The sequence below is a fragment of the Gigantopelta aegis genome, chromosome 13, assembly GCF_016097555.1.
Source record: "Gigantopelta aegis isolate Gae_Host chromosome 13, Gae_host_genome, whole genome shotgun sequence".
NCBI classification, from domain to species: Eukaryota; Metazoa; Mollusca; class Gastropoda; order Neomphalida; family Peltospiridae; genus Gigantopelta; species Gigantopelta aegis.
This window is the reverse complement of record NC_054711.1, coordinates 41,868,112-41,879,264: the sequence shown is the minus strand read 5'-3', so window position 1 is coordinate 41,879,264 and position 11,153 is coordinate 41,868,112.

The following is an 11,153-nucleotide window of genomic DNA, read 5'->3' as shown; positions in this document are numbered from 1 at the left end:
GATCAGTGCCCCGTTCCACAAAAGTATCGTAGCTAAGATCAACTGTAGTGACTTAAGGTGAGTTTTACAGCTGGCACACATAACAAATAATTAAATACAGGCGTGGATACAGAGTGGGGTGCCGGGGGTGCACCTCCTCCCTTTTCGAGTTCAAGTGCCCTTATTTTTAGAAATAGGTGCCCCTCTTTATATATCTATATCTATATATATATATATATATATATATATATATACTAAATCAGGGTTTTTTTTTTTTTTAATGCAAACCACGATCATATTACTACAATTCCCCAATATTCAGGTACTGTTGAACGTAGGGTGTACTCCACCTGTTGGGGGTGCAGAGGCAGAGCGTTCTTTCTCATGTTTTCGGAGGCTGAACACATACCTGACAAATACGATGGGGAAAGAGCGACTGTCCAGCCTAGCTCTGATGAATATACATCATAGTTTACACGTTGATGTTGATACAGTGTGCAAAGAGTTTGTAAAAACACAACAGAAAACTTTTCCAAAAGAGTATACTTTTCTGATTGGACCATTCTACTTCAGTGCACCGAAATTCTGATTTGTATTCTACATAAACCCCAATATGACAACAACATTAACTATTGGGTGTCCAGCAGTGGTAAAATAAATCTGAATGACAAAACCGTTATATGATTGTATGTATGTATGTATGTATGTATGTATGAATGAATGATTGTATGTATGTATGTATGAATGAATGAATGAATGATTGTATGTATGAATGTATGTATGTATGTATTTAAGAATGAATGAATTTTTTAATACTAAAAAATTGTTATTTTCTAATTTTGCCCCAGGGATTCGAAATTGATTTTAAATTGACCGTTGTGATATACAAAATATAACTGTTTTTCGGTCTTGTTTTAAATTTATTTGGCTAGTACTATGTTTTGTTTACAGCCGGATACGATGTATTTGTTTTTAAAAAATTGTTAGGAAAGGGATAACAACAAACCAACCACTGAAAAATGGATTGGCTTTAGAGGCTTAAGCGGCGTGTAGTCGGGTGGAGACTAAGATATCCTTGAGACTTGGATTTGTTCTATATGCAATAACCGGACGTGCTGTAATAGGGTTTTTCATAACAGTTTGCAGATTTAAAAACTCCTCCTTCATAAGTTTACCAATATCAACGCTACGTCGACCGTACATTATTGGAAAAATTATTTTATCTCTTTTTACAGCTTTACCAGATTCAACGTTGATTCCAAATGGCTGTTTTGTCTGTAATGTACGAATCCAGAAGGCCTCTCGTTCAAGTCTCAAGAGGTCTGTTTCGTCTTTTGAACCAAGTATCAGGGGTTGTTCAATTGGAATTATTTCAAAATTTTCATTTAACGAATGGTCAGGTAGACTGAAGTGATTGGCGACAGGGGTGTCAACTTCATGCCGAATATCATACTTGTGACAAACTGCTCTAATTCTCAGTTGGTTTTGCGTTTGTCCTACGTACTGTTTTTTACATAAATTACAGGTGATTAGATATACTACATTTTTCGAATCACAGTTCATGTCTGTCCGAATTTGATATTCAATTTTGGTATGTTGACTTTTGAAAGTCGACTGCGTTTTAAGTAAGTTGTGAAATCTACACCTGGTTTTGGCACAAGTAGTAGAGGAGCCAGTGCTTATTTGAGGTGATTGGTTATGCTGAAGTTTGTATGGTTTATAGTCTTCAGTTGCCCTAAAGGGATTTTCTAATTCTCGAACAGTTTCAGATTTATTTTTTCTTAAAAACCGTTTTGAATATCCCCTAGGTTTTAAAGCACTAAATAAAAGTGAACAAGCCTCATTGAAATTCTGTTTGTTACTCGAATTTCTGTGAAATCTAATAATCTGAGATTTAACAATGCCTTTAAAGGTGTGGCATGGGTGAAAAGACTTACAGTGGAGAAGTTGGTGTGTGTCTGTTGGTTTGAAAAACACTTTGTAGTCTAGGTAACCTGATGTTTCAAACTGTACCTTTATAAATTGTTACATCCAAAACGTCAACTGATTTATCTGATATGGTGGACTTAAGTTTGATATTGTCATCCTGTTGATTTAATAGCTCAAAAAGTTCCAAATTTCTTGTTTAGAATGTGGCCAAATGATAAGTATATCGTCGAGATATCTAAGGTACAAAAGAGGTGTTTTACTCGATTTCTTTAAAGCAGCCTATTCCCATTTGGCGACATAGATAGATGCAAAGTTTGGACTAAAACGTTTGCCCATAGCACAACCACACACTTGCTGATACATTTCTCCATCAAACTCAAAATCATTTCCTTTTAGGCTTAATTCTAACAGCTCAATAATGTTCGTATCTGGTCTGTTTGTATCTGGGTACTTATCGAATGCTCTCTTAACTGAATCAATGCCCGCATCAATACCTATGTTGGTGTACATGGAGTCAATATCAAGGGTAACCAAGAATGAATCTTTTGGGATTTTGGTTTTTGATAATTTTGATAGAAGATCTTCAGTGTTTTTCACAAAGCTTTCATGTCTATTTGCAATTGGTTTTAAGTGAAAGTCTATGTATTCTGAAATATTGTACGATTCTGATCCACAGTCTGAAATGATTGGACGACCGGGTGGTGTGTTAATATCGGTCCATGTGTCGACTGGCTTGTGGATTTTTGGAAGTAAATAAAATTTCCGGGTTTGTGATTGTGACCTGGCTTCTAAATATTTTACTTGTTTTTTATTTATATGTCCCTGATCTTTTAGACAGTGAATAATTGCAATGAACTTTTTACAATTTTCAGGCCAAATAGCTTTGTCTAATTTTTGTAGTACTTTGAATTATTAAGCTGTCGATGGGCTTCCCGGATATAGTTCTCCCTTGATAGAATGACAGTGGCTGACCCTTTATCTGCAGGTTTTATAACAATTTTGCGGTTTTTGCGTAGTTTGGTGAGAGCACGACGTTCCATGACAGAAAGATTTTGCTGATTTGTGTAAACTGTCATATCACCCACTTTTTCCCACTATCCTTTTATGAGCTTTAATGATTTCAGGATCTACACTAGAGTTTGGGGGTAACCAGCCGGAGTTTTCCGTGAATGGGATTTTTTCTCCAGTTGAACGCCGAAAATAGTCGGCCAGTTTCATTTTGTTGTCAAAAACTGCCGTATCCATTACACCATTGTTAAGTTTAGCCTCTAAGCCTGTTTTTGGTTGGGGTGTGGGAACAAAATTCAAACCCCTGTCCAGTAATGATTTTTCAGCGGATGTTAGAAGGTTAGTGTCACCAGTTAGGTTAACAATGTTAGTTCCTAGTCCTAAATCAGGGTAGACATTACCCTTTCCCGGCCTTAGTTTAAATTTAAGTACCTCATCCAACTGCGATAAAGTTTATTGACAGTTGTTTCTGTCCAGTGAATGTTGTCCTGCCCAACCTCAAAATCACATGCGTGAAGCGCAGGTATAAGTTTGATGTCCCTCATGGTTTTTGCAGCCAAATTTATTTGGTTGAGGCAGGTTTTTTGACTAGCCAAAAGTCTGTCCGAAAAGTTAAGCTTTTTTGACCTAGGGAAACGTTTCCGAATCGAGATTATCATGTTTCGCAACTGCTGGGACTCGAACCTGTGGCACCGATTCGCCCGCAAATTGCAAGACTAACCACGATACGCTCTGAGCTATCGAAGCTTCCATAAAAAAGGAAGTTTCTTTAACTCAACCATATGCATGGGGCCTACAATTTACGCGATCGATCCCGCTTACGTGCATGAAACAGTGGGCAGACCTGGCACTGGCTAGTATGTATTGAGGTATGAATATCAATATATTGTGTATGTATGTCAACTTTATTAGCAGGTGGTCGTTATATACAGATTAAAATAGATGCATTGGTATACGTAATGTACAGCTTGAAGTGCCCGTTATTGATGTTTGGTTGTTAAATAAAGGTGGCCTTTATAGCAATTCGACCGAACATGACAGTCTTGTTCACACTGACATTACTTATATGGTGCTGAACATACTACGAGAGTCATTTTATTCAACAGTGCTTTGTTACAGTGTAATATTGATTTGATATCGAGTTTTTAGGCCACTAAGTTGGTGCTAATAATGAAACATTTTAGGGGATGTTACAGTGGGAATAGATCCTGTAATTCTGCCGAGCAAGTGACACTATATTTGAGCTAAGGGTATAACCACAAACGGACAAAACAAGAATTTGTTTTAAAAATGTCAATGTAAATTATGACATTTGTGGTTGTGACATTTGTGGCGTACAGCGTTGTGACATTTGTGGGTGAGACCTTTGTCACATTTGTGGTCGATCGTGTGACATTTGTGGTCGATCGTGTGACATTTGTGGTCGATTAGGACATTTGGGGCAGTAACATTGCGACATTTGTGGGCAGTGTCTGTGTGTGTACGTGTGTCACTGTAAGAGTGTGTGCGCGCGTGTCTGTGTGTGTGTGCGCGTGTGTGCGCGTGCCCTACTATTTATGTTTGTATGCAAACATAAAATATAATCTCAAGCTTAGGACAACATTAACAGCCGTCCACATATGTATGAGGTACACACTTATTAATGAATAAATGCATACCTGATAGATGTGGATAAATTACAAAATTACTTGACATGGCTGTACATCAAGTAATTTTTCAAAATTGGGATTGTCCTGTCAGTGAAAGAAATCTAGGTAGAACGTTGTTAATACAGTGTACGTGTGTGTTCCATATGTTCCGTGTGTGATTCACAGGCTAAGTTCGCCCTTCATGGACGGGTACCGGCCTCGGTGGCGTCGTGGTTAGGCCATCGGTCTACAGACTGGTAGGTACTGGGTTCGGATCCCAGTTGAGGCATGGGATTTTTAATCCAGATACTGACTCCAAATCCTGAGTGAGTGCTCTGCAAGGCTCAATGGGTAGGTGTAAACCACTTGCACCGACCAGTGATCCATAACTGGTTCAACAAAGGCCATGGTTTGTGCTATCCTGCCTGTGGGAAGCGCAAATAAAAGACCCCTTGATGCCTGTCGTAAAAAGAGTAGCCTATGTGGCGACAGCGGGTTTCCTCTAAAAAAAAGTGTCAGAATAACCATATGTTTCACGTCCAATAGCCGATGATAACATAAAAAAAATCAATGTGCTCTAGTGGCGTCGTTAAATAAAACAAACTTTACTTTTTCATGGACATTACAATTAGACGACCGACATCAAGTTACACATAAAACGTGCAGGCCAGCAGGACAGGAATGTTGTTGTTAGCGGTGACACGGTTACTGTTCTGTATCCATCTCCACCACAGTGAAAACAATTTCAAAGTTAATTTATATAGTGCTTACAAAGACTGACGGGGTATTCGTGACACTTGAGCGTAACTGGGTTGACGGATGTCGTCGGACTTCTTTCTGCAGGGTGAAGGAAACACATAGGCATTTCCACGAAAAACTTAACTTAGTAATGAATTTGTGAATATTAGTTTAAACGTGAATAATTGGTACCATTTAACATATATATTGTTGTGGCCGCGTCCCAAGGATATTAACAAAGTCCAGAGAATACAATATATAAAATTTAATATTGCAATTAGTTTCCGGCATACTTCGTAATTCACCCGAATCATTTCGTATGCCCTCGGCATAATCCCGAATGTTTTAGAATTCTTTTCAAATCACTGGCATGATTTTGCAAGTAAGGTTTTGATTGGTCGAATGAAAGGTCAACTGGACATGAGCTCCAACGGGCTGCTGTTAGATCCACATGTAATAGTGGAGCTAATTTTAATTAGATTGATGACGCAACAAAGTATTATCTGAAAATATATACTATAGATTTATACCTAAAAGTACTTTATTGAACCATCTTCATAACCACTATATCTCACTTATTACTAATAATATTTTATAAAAATAATTGAATTATGTCGACGGTCCATAATTCAGAGAAAAATAACGGCTATTTGGAGAGCAGATGTGTGACGTAATATTTTTTTTGTCACGTGACGGGCATTCCCCGAAGAACCGCAGTGTCAAAACAATTTACCAATGTAACGAGAACACTTGACCGACCTCTGCGACGTTGGGTAAATAGAAAAATAAAAAAAAATAATAAGTTATTAAAATTAATTTTAAAAAACATGTACTTATTGATAAGCTTATACGTTAATTTATTTTACTAACAGAAGCATGTTAAACGTCGACAATCCTGACTAGTTAGGCTTTTGCATCTATAGGTAAAACCGGCCTCGGTGGCGTTGTGGCAGGCCATCGATCTACAGGCTGGTGGGTACTGGGTTCCGATCCCAGTCGAGGCATGGGATTTTTAATCGAGATACCGACTCCAAACCCTGAATGAGTGCTCCGCAAGGCTCAATGGATAGGTGTAAACCACTTGCACCGACCAGTGATCCATAACTGGTTCAACAAAGGCCATGGTTTGTGCTATCCTGCCTGTGGGAAACGCAAATAAAAGATCCCTTGCTGCCTGTCGTAAAAAGAGTAGCCTATGTGGCGACAGCGGGTTTCCTCTAAAAACAGTGTCAGAATGACCATATGTTTGACATCCAATAGCCGATGATAAGATAAAAAATCAATGTGCTCTAGTGGCGTCGTTAAATAAAACAAACTTTACTATAGGTAAATTTATCGTTAGTTGTACGCGAAAAAATTCTAAGCATCTGGATCACAAACATCTTCATTTTCCACCTTGTCAAATTGATTATTATGCAAAATATGCCATAACAGCTGGCTTAGGATAGGAATTGTTACATTTTTAACATATAGGCGATAAATAAGTATTTGATTGATCCATATTAACGAACCATCTGGAACAGGAGGAATATAAACTAAGTACTGTACGAACAGTACGTGGTCTGAACAGGGAACCGGGAGGGGGGGGGGGGGGGGGGGGGGGGGGGGGGGGTATATGAATCTAGCGGACCCTTTTGGGTACGTTTTCCACAGACTTATGAAAAGCGTAATATTGCCGTTGCAGTACTAAAAAAAAAAAAAAAAAAAAAAAAAAAAATTTTACAAATGATCAGCTGCTGAGGTAGATTATCTGAAAGAGAAACTACGTGTAACTACAGACAGTACACAAACTATCAACAGGGCTTGAACTTAATAATTTTTCGCCGATTACAATTTTGAGGTTACTTCGTAAATGTTTCAAAAAGTGAATTTTACCGCAAATAATATGCGAGTAAAAGGTTCTTTTGTTGTATGTAGTGATATTTCAAATGCGCAAAATTGCAAGAGGCAATAAAACTCAATATATATATTTATTTATACAAGTAACGCTGAGACCACTCCCGGGCCCCCCTATGTAATATTTCTTAACAACCGCCCTCACCCACTCCACCGCGACCTGATTTTACCAACAGTATAACAGTAATAATAATAATAATAATAATAATAATAATAATATTAATAATAATACAAAATTATTATTATTATTATTTCTATTATCACTATCATCATCATTATTATTATTATTATTATTATTAGCCTATTTCTACCTGTTTGGGGTGGAGGTGACGGTGTTTTATCGGTGTCTTTTGGCTATAAAAATGCAAGATTAACGTGCGTGCACACACACACACAAACGGCAGGCTGAACTTGTCCCTGCACTTAGAACTGGATTCAACTGGGTTAAGTTGTTATAATTATGCCAACCTTTGGATGGCAAAACATGCGATAGTATACCGTTTTGGGAGGTTTTTTTATGCTATACATTAAACCGAATGACCACTTTGCAAATCAGTCAAAATAATTTGCAAACGTTTAGCGAAAAACGACTGGCCGTAGGCCACATAGGCGACGTTGGAAAACATGTTACCCGTTTTGGAACCGAGCACCATTGAGTTGTAACCGTCTAGACTCCCGCCCCTGCTAAATTCCATGTACACGCGCCGTAAAAAAAAAAACACAACCAAAAGACACAAACTATTGGGGTTTTTTTTAATAATAAAAATAATAATAATAATAATGGGACTCATGTTAATGAGTTCATGTTCTGACTGCTTATTATTTTATTTCAGCGTATTCGCCGTTATGTTTTCATGAAATAATATATTTTCAATTATTTGCCATGTATATAGCCGTCCCTTATTTGCCAAGTCTCTATACACAGCGGTCCTATATATAAAATTCAAGAATACATTATACGACTGTCGTATATACAGCCTCATCACGAGGTTTGGTATTCCAAATGAATGTAATTTCCATTTATAATCCATATTTGGAGAAATAAGGCTCACTAAATCCGTGACTGTGTGCCTTTAATTTTGTGGTATGCAATTTATTATCTCAATATTGATATATTATTGCATTATAATTATACTTTTTTTTTCTCGTTCCAATCAGTGCACCACAAATGGTCAAAGGCCGTGGTATGTTCTTTTCCGTCTGTGGGAAATTGCATATAAAAGATCCCTTGCTGAATTAGGAAACATGTTGCGGGTTTGCTCTGATCACTACGAGTCATAAATACCAACTGTTTGACATCCAATAGCCAATACTTAATTAATCAATGTGCTCTAGTGGTGTCGTTAAACAAAACAAACTTTTGATATTTGATGAAATGACTGACTGAATATCGATTTGAGTGCTATGCAATGCAAATGTTTTATTTCTTATTTAATATATTATTTAACAATCTGTTAATCTCAATAAAAAATTTTTTTATAATCATAACTGTTTGTGTTGTATAGTATAATTAGTGTTTAGTTACGCGACATTACGTCATACTCGTTATTTATATAATATTTGGATTGATAAAATATTGTCAAATATCGTAAATTGTTTTTAAAAAATAAATTACTGTCTTTCCATGCCCGCAGTAAGCATGTTTGAACCTTGGAAAGAGAACCCAGTTGCAATTCCTCAAGCGAACAACTAACTAAGACAGACCAAACATTTTCATTGTGCAATTCAACATAAAACGTGTCCTAAATGTACCTGGCATGAATCGTCTAGGGTATAAAACGGTAGTGTGTACGAATCGTCTAGGGTATAAAACGGTAGTGCGTACGAATCGTCTAGGGTATAAAACGGTAGTGTGTACGAATCGTCTAGGGTATAAAACGGTAGTGTGTACGAATCGTCTAGGGTATAAAACAGTACTGTGTACGAATCGTCCAGGGACGAAACAAAATGGGTAGGAATCGTCCCTTGACTTTATTTATAACCAGGCTCATTAATTACAGTGCATAAGGCGGTTATGTGGTTCATACTTCAATGAACGCCAAAACATTATCAGCACCAATTGCCAAATGATGAAATTCGTATCCGTGCAAGTGAGGGTCCAAGGGAAGCCTTATCTTACTGATGAACAAGTTTCCTGAATCAAATTAATACATTCATGAATAAATGTCCAATCTGTGAATTTACCAGGAAATAATTTATATTAAACGATTTTAACAAGATAATACAATCAACAAGATAATACAATCAACGATCTTTGACATTTGCCAATATATTTATGTAAGTAGAATTCATTTACATTATTTTCGTCATGATCGTGTATAAAACTCTCATTTGCACGATAGCTTCATGTTGCGTCTGGTTTGATGTAAGTCAGAACTGTGAGTGTGGTACTTTAAAACAATCCAACTTAACAGTTCATGTACGAGTTTCGTATAGGACGACATACCTGTTTGTCGCCAGGCTCTTTACTTACAGATAAACTAGTCACGTGTTTCTGTCAGATTAATAATGACATCTGTACTAGTATCTAGCTACACTGTGTTTACATGATAACAAATTCCATTTAGCATTGTTATAGATCGCCCAGTGTGGAGTTTGGACGTTAAATCTGTGTGCACTCTCTATACTGGACGTTTTTATCTGACACTGATAAACAAGTCACGTCTTTCACATCAATGATATCTACTGGCCTAGCCGGGCGCTGGGTGGGGGTGGTGTGGCAGAGAGATGTTGAGGTGGTGAGGGGTGGGGAGGGGGGGGGGGGGGGCAATGCACCCCGAATAAGACCTCCCCCCACGTTATATAGTTTTATTATAACATTTAATATTCATGGCCAATGTGGTTGCAGTGTTTGTGTCTCCCCCAAATTTAAAATCCTGGCTACTTAATGAATTTAATTCGCCGCGCGTGCATCCATCAAAGTGCCAAGTTCAAACACGAAGTTTGTATTTATAGGTCGTGGTATGTGGGCCTGTCTGTGGGATTGTACATATAAAAATATCCGTTGCTTTTAATGGAAACATATGGCGCGTTTTGGCATGTAGTCTAAGAAAGGAAATCCGCTACATTTTTCCATTAGTAGCAAGGGCTCTTTTATATGCACCATCTATAGACAGGATATCACATACCACAGCCTTTGATATACCAGTCGTGGTGCACAGGCTGGAACGGGAAATAGCCAAATGGGTCCACCGACGGGGATCGATCGTATACCGACCGCGTATCAAGCGAGCGCTTTACCACTGTGCTACGTCCCGCCCTTGCTTTCTAAAGCTAGATTTAGACTTCACCGCCGACTCTTGTTGGCGAGTAGTTGACTCGCCCAGTCCTGCTTCTGTTCAAACCTAATCCACATTTTTCAGTCAGTTCAGTTTGATTTTAACACAGTTCACATTAGATTTAGACTTCACCGCCGACTCTTGTTGGCGAGTAGTTGATTCGCCCAGTCCTGCTTCTGTTTAAACCTAATCCACATTTTTCAGTCAATTCAGTATGATTTTAACACAATTTTAGTGCCCGTTCGTTCAACGCTTTTTTGGTTTACATAAAAAAAAAAAAAAAAAAAAAAAAAAAAAATAATAATAATAATAAAAAAAAATTCTCATTTGGTCTGCAATTAAAGTATGAATTGACCTTAAAGGGACATTCCTGATTTTCAACAAAGACGTTTTAATAACAAAATCACACGCTACATATATTTTTCTAAATAAAATATTAGTAACTCTGTATTAAACGTCTGATCGTCCTAACGGTTGTACTAGGTCAAACTTAATTTTATTCCCCAATATATATTTTTTGGTACGTCCGAAATTATTGGGATACTAAATCCAGTACTTACAAATATTATGACGACCAGAAACACATCGAATGTACAGAAATATATTTAATCGTTGAAATATTGTATTAGTCGGAATATCTTACCATACAGCACTCAGGAATGTCCCTTTAAGGGTCAGAATTACCAAATGTTTGACA